This window comes from Nicotiana tomentosiformis, chromosome 6, assembly GCF_000390325.3.
Source record: "Nicotiana tomentosiformis chromosome 6, ASM39032v3, whole genome shotgun sequence".
In the NCBI taxonomy this organism is placed as follows: Eukaryota; Viridiplantae; Streptophyta; class Magnoliopsida; order Solanales; family Solanaceae; genus Nicotiana; species Nicotiana tomentosiformis.
The window spans coordinates 62,348,022-62,355,477 of record NC_090817.1 but is presented as its reverse complement, the minus strand read 5'-3'; positions in this window follow the sequence as shown (position 1 = coordinate 62,355,477).

Sequence of the window (7,456 nt, the reverse complement as noted above, 5' to 3'; positions counted from 1 at the left end):
GATGGATCTTCCCTGGGCCGGATTGGCCATATACAGTACTGAGAGATTGAGCATGATGAGTTGAAAGTGTGAGACAGTGAGATTCTATATTCTGAGAGTGTGAGTACATGCGTTCATCTCTGAGATACATTGCATTGACATTCACACATGACATACAGGCATAGAGATGTATCTTTCTCATGTTGTACGGTGTCACGTCATTCATGACTTCTCACACATATTGGCATATGGGCATGGTGATACATTTTACACTGGCTATCTGGAAAGAAAATGAAACATCTTATTTATTGTTGAAAGGATTTTTGGAAAAATTACTGTTTTCAATCTTACTCATATTTTTGGCAACTTCGGTAAACGATTTGGGTTTTCACTGATATACTTGAAAGTCAGAACTATTTTCAGAAATTATGATAAAGCTGAGCATTTTTATCTCTGAGTTACTTCTTTTATTACTTGCTTTATATTGTTATGGACTGTTGTTGGCTATTGGTGTTGGACTCGACCTTTGTTCCAGCTCGTCACTACTTTCAACCTAAGGTTAGGTTTGTTACTTACTGAGTACATGGTGTCAGTTATAATCATACTACACTTCTGCACCATGCGTGCAGATGTTGGTTCCTGACGTTGCTGAGACCGACGGGAGCTGGATTTGAAGATGTACCCGTATTCCAGTTGTAGCTGCCTCTTATTCATGGTAGCCTTAGATTTATAAAGATCTGTTTATGTACATTTCAAACAGATGTTGTATTTATTTCATACCAGCATTGTATATTCTAATCTTAGAAGCTCATGATTTGTACTACCAGTCTTTGGGGAATGTATAAGATTTAGATATTTTCTTTTACTTATTGTCTTGTTAAATTTGATTGGAATTAGATAGTTGATAACTGGCTTACCTAGCGGGTTGGGTTAGGTGCCATCACGACTAGTTGGATTTTGGGTTGTGACACCAACTTACGCGATCGCATACCCAAGCTCGCGAACGCGTAGAACAAAATCCCAGCGGCCAAAATTAACACTTTGCGATCGTGATCCTCCTCTTGTGATCGCATACAAGAAAACCAGCACTAGCAAAATTAGAATTTTTCCAAGGTTCAAAATGCGTCGAACATGATCCGAATCACAACCGAGGCCCCCGGGACCTCAACCAAACATACCAAAAAGTCCTTAAATATCATACGAACTTGCTCGAAGCATCAAATTACATCAAACAATACTAATACCACGAATCGCGCATCGATTCAAGCCTAATAAACTTATGAACTTCTAACTTCTACATTCGATGCCGAAACCTATCAAATCAACTCCGATTGACCTCAATTTTTGCACACAAGTCATAAATGACATAACAGACCTATTTTAACTTTTAGAACCAAACTCCGAGCCCGGTAACTACAAAGTCAACTCTAGGTCAAACTTCTCAACTGTCCAAACTTCTAATTTTCCAACTTTCGCCACTTCAAGCAAATATTACCTACGGACCTCCAAATCAATATCCGGACACACTCCTAAGTCCAAAATCATCATACGGGGCTATCGAAACCGTCAAAACTCCATTCCGGAGTCATTTACACATAAGTCGACATCTTTTCAACTCTTTCAACCTAAGCTTCCAACCTTGGGACTAAGTGTCCCAATTCATTCTGAAACATCCCCGGAACCAAACCAACCGCTCCGACAAGTCACGTAACAAAAAATGAGCATAGAATAAGCAGTAAAAGAGGGAACGGGGCTATAACACTCAAAACGACCGACCGGGTCGTTACAATGGTAAACTACATCTTCTATGTATTATTAAAAGGAAGGACGTTTAGCCTAGGATTATGATAAGTGGAATCATAGGAGAATGAATTGTGGTAGTTTTAGGACAAAATTAGTTAGGTTAGTTAATAATTAGTTACTCTTTTTGAATTTGAATTAAAAATAATTAAATATTTGTATATTTTAAGAAACTATTATAAAAAAGGAGGAAATATATATAAAGAAATAACTTCAATGTAGAGATATATAAAATGATAAGACTAATTTATTTTTTGAGATGAGAAAGTATTTTAAAAATAATTCATATTATCATGCTATATGAATAAGATTTTGTAACTAAAAATATTATAATAGATAAAACTAATAACAAAACCATAAACAATAATTTCAATAAATAAATAAAAAATATAAAAATATAATCTAAATTCTTATGTGGTAAACTATATCTATGTCTATATATTATTAAAAGGAAGAAAGATTAGCCTAGGATTACGACAAGTGGCAACATAGGAGAATGTCTTTTGGTAGTTTTAAGACAAAATTAGTTAGGTTAGTTAATAATTAGTTACTCTTTTTGAATGTGAATAAAAAATAAATAAATATTTATATATTTTAAGAAACTATTATAAAAAGAGGAGCAAAATATATATAAAGAAATAACTTCAATGTAGAGATATATAAAAGGATAAGACTAATTTATTTTTTGAGATGAGAAAGTTTTTGAATATTAATTCATATTATCATGCTATATGGATAAGATTGCGTAACTAAAAATATTATAATAGATAAAACTAAGAACAAAACCATAATCAATAATTTCAATAAATAAATAATATAAAAATATAATTTAAATTCTTATGTGGTAAACTATATCTGTATATTACTAAAGGGAAATAAGTCTAACCTAGGATTATGACAAGTGGCAGTGTAGGAGAATGACTTGTTGTAGTTTTAGGATAAATAGTTAGATTAGTTAATAATTAGTTACTTCTATATATTATTAAAAGTAAAAAAGTTTAGCCTAGGATTATAACAAGTGGCAGCATATGATAATGACATGTGGTAGTTTTACAACAAAATTAATTAGGTTAGTTATATATTATTAAAAGAAAGGAAGTTTATCCGAGGATTATGACAAGTGGCAGCATAGGAGAGTGACATGTGGTAGTTTTAGGACAAAATTAGTTACGTAGTTAATAATTAATTACTCTTTTTGAATTTGAATTAAAAATAATTAAATATTTTTATATTTTTAAGGAAACTATCATTAAAAAAAAGAAGGAAATATATATAAAGAAATAACTTTTGTGTAAAGATATATAAAAGGATAAGACTAATTTATTTTTTGAGATGAGAAATGTTTTGAATAATAAGTCATATGATCATACTATATGGATAAGATTGCGTAACTAAAATATTATAATAGATAAAGCTAATAACAAAACCATAATCAATAATTTCAATAATAAATAATAAATATAAAAATATAATTTAAATTGATAAAAATAAATTTTATATATATATATATATATATATATATATATATATATATATATATATATATATATAGTTATATTGTTAAAAAAATAAGTCTAGCCTAGGATTATGACAAGTGGCAGTATAGGAGAATGACTTGTGGTAGTTTTAGAACAAAATTAGTTAGATTAGTTAATAATACTCTTTTTGAATTTGATTTAAAAATAATTAAATATCTACATATTTAATTATAAATATTTTTACAATAATAACTAATATATATATATATATATATATATATATATATATATATATATATATATATATATATATATATATATATATATATATATAGAGGTAATATTAAGCCAAGTGACTGTAACGAACTGACCAGGCATTTTGAGAATTAGCGTCTTGTTCGGTGGCTTAAGGTCTCTATTAGATTCATGTTATGTATTATGACTTGCGTGTGTGGTCGAGTTTGATTTTTGGATGATTCGGGATTAATTTGGAAGGATTATTCTTGCCTTCGAAACTTAAGCGGTAAGAGTTGACCAGAGTTTGACTTTTGTGTAGATGACTCCGGAATGGTATTTTGATGATTCCAATAGCTTTGTATAGTGATTTTGGACTTAGGCGTATGCCCTGATTTGGATTTGGAGATCCGTAGGTTGATTTGATGCATTTTAGCGAAAATTAAAAAGTTGAAGGTTTGGAAGGTGAGAGGTTTGACCGGGAGTTGATGTCACAACCCAAAATCCCCTAAAGACCGTGATGGCGCCCAACGTCGCAATCAGGTAAGTCAACGGTGAATTATCCACTTAATTACTCATTTTAAATATTCTGAAATCATAAATCTCATTAAATAAATAAAATAAACATCAGGTACTTGCAGGAGCCCGTGAATTCTCTTTATAAATTTCCGTATAATGTATAAATTACAAGGTAAAATGATAATAATTATGTGAACTACAATAATAAACATCCAATAGGAACCCCCAAAATCCGGTGTCACAAGTGTATGAGCAACTAGTAGAATATACATAACACCTATGCCACTGTCTGAAATAGGATAGACAGAAAGTAAATACAACAGAGAGATTGCGGGGCTGCAGAACGAACTCAGAGAGCAGCTCACCACTATGCCTCAAGATGACGGGGGTGCGCGCCTAAATGAACGTCAGGTGCACCTGCCTCAAATCCTGCACGAATAGTGCAGAAGTGTAGCATGAGTACATAAATAATATGTACCCAGTAAGTATCGAGTCTAACCTCAAAGAAGTAGTGATAAGGGGTCGACATCGACACTTACTACTGGCCAATAATATAAATACAGGAATTCTACATAGGCATGAAATACATGAATAATAAAAAAGAAATAACACAATAACCACCAATGAATAAATGGTTCTTTAACTGATAGTCAATTTAAAAGTCTCTAATTGACACATGCTATCTTCAACAATTTCAGACCATTAAATAAATTATAACCTCTCAAGTCATAAAAATAATATCAAGTGTATTCGGGCGTCGAGTATTATCACGCACGACTTATGTTGAGGTCGTACGGCCCGATCCAAAATACTATATGTACTGCCGAGGGTCAAATGGCATAAATCATAGATACATCTATTATACTACCGAGGTTAACGGCCCGCTCTCATGAGAGTAGAGAAGTTTACCTAGCTCGCGGAAGTACTTGCAACGTGAGAGGACATGGATTTCTCAGAGTTATTATGTATTCCTCAATTCTTCCCAAAATAAAAAATTTAAATTGAAAATTTGCAACTTTAAAATCCCTAGTCTCAACTCTATTCAAGACAATTAATATGTATAATAAACACAACAGTACAATTAAAGCATGATGTGGATCTAAGACTACCCGGACATATCATGGAATATAGCTATGCATGGACTCTCATCACCTCGTACATACGTAGCTCCCCACACAAGTAATACACAGCAAAGGTACACCTAAGGGGATGAGTTCCCTCTTACAAGGTTAGGCAAGAAACTTACCTCGTCCTCAAGCTCACTTCCGGTCCACAAATCCGCTCTAAAGCCTCAACTTGGTGCCAATCAATCTCAAACTAGCCAAATGTTATATAAATTAATCAATACACACTCACAAGTTCATAATTTAGCCATTAGAGAAATTACCCAACCCAAATTGAAAGATCCCTAAAATTCACCCCCGAGCCCACATGCCCGGATTCCGAAAATATTCGAAGATAAACTTTACCCATAACATTACGAACTCAAATATATGATTTACTCCCAATTCCATGTCCAATTTCGTGCTGAAAATTCAAAAATACCAAATTCTAGGTTTCCTACAAAAATTCCATAAATTTTCATCCTTAAATCCACATATAAACCATATATTTAGCTTTCAACAAGTGAAAAATTACTTACCTTGTATTGCATGATGAAAACCCCCTCAAAATAGCTCCCCAAATTTGGCCACCCAAGAGAAAAATGAGAGAAATGAGAGCTAAGTCTCGATTTAAAAGCACCACTGCCCAGCGACTTTCGCATCAGCGGATCACTAGCCGCACTTGCAGACACATCCATCGCAGGTGCGGTTCTCCCTAAGCCCAGGCAAATCCGCTTCTGTGGACCAAAGTCCGCTCCTGCACGACAGCTTCTATGGTCCAACCTTCGCTCCTGCACACTCGCACATGCGGAGCCCTTCCGTTTCTGCGACTCCAGTCTTGCCCAGCTCCTTCCATTTCTGCGATCACTTCTCCGCATCTGCAACTTCGCAGGTGCGGAATTTTTCTCGCACCTGCGCTCCCAGGTCCCTTCCACCAAAATCATACCTGCGATGGCCCCTACGCACCTACGTGACTGCACCTGCGGCCACTCCTTCTGCAGGTGCGATGACACCAGACTTCAGCAGCAACAGCATGTCCTCAATTCCAAGTTCCAATCTGTTTTCAATGCATTTCAAACCCGAGGCCCCCTGGATCCCATCCATATGAACCAATACAACCCAAAACACAATACGAACTTACTCGAAGCCTCAAATCACGCCAAATAACATCAAAACTACGAATCGACTATCAAAATCCTTTCTTTAAACTTTCAAACATTTCAACTTCGCCGAACGCGTCCGAATTATGCTTAAACATCCCGGAATGATGCCAAATTTTGCGTGCAAGCCACAAATCACGATATGAACCTATTCCAAGACTCGAAACTCCAAACGTACATCGATAACACCAAAATTCATATCAAATCAAACTTATAAAATTCTTAAACTTCCAAAATGCCAACCTTCCATAATAGACGTTGAAATGCTCCCGAACCACCCTATACTCAATCCGAACATACGCCCAAGTCTGAAATCATCATACGAACCTGTTGGAACCTTCAAATCCCATTTCAGAGGTCATTTACTCAAAAGTCCAACCTCAGTCAACTCTTCCAACTTAAAGCTTTTGAATTTAGAATTTTTCATCCGAATCAACTCCGAACTTCCCGAAATTCAATTCCGACTACGTGTACAAGTCATAATACATGAAGTGAAACTACTCAAGGCCTCAAACTGCCAAACGACGCGCTAGATCTCAAAATGACCGGTCAGGTCGTTACATTCTCCCCCACTTAAACATAAGTTCCTCCTCGAACGTGCCAAGAATCGTTCCAGAGCTGTCCAAAATCATTGTTTAACACCTCGTGCACCTACTCGTGCCACCACAACAAATGCGAGCACATTATCTCGAGCCAGATTGAAAATCCTCCTTATAACCTTAGTTAACAAGCCTTAGAACCAAATTCCAACATCCGGAATTCTCCACGAGACCCGATTCTAACATACGAACACCAAATCAATCCCTACACACTGTACCAAAACCTGATCATGCACCTATGTTGAAATCACACCATGTACCGTATAAATTGTTTGCCCATAATAACATCCTCCGACCACAATAACTGCAATTTCATGAATCTGATGCTCGTAATACACCTCATAACACATATAAGCCTTGTTCCAATACTCGCAATACTGCCACGGTGAAAGAGATGCGTAGAAGCTCATAACCACCCATTAAATCAATAACTCACGGAGTTCCTCCGCTCGACAAGAACCATTACCTTATTTTGAACTGAATAGTAACATTTTCCCTTTAATATACCTGACATAAATCCGATCGCACCGATTTCAGGTCCAATAACCTCGTCTCGCCCAGTACAAGCTGCTCAGGCAAGCCAC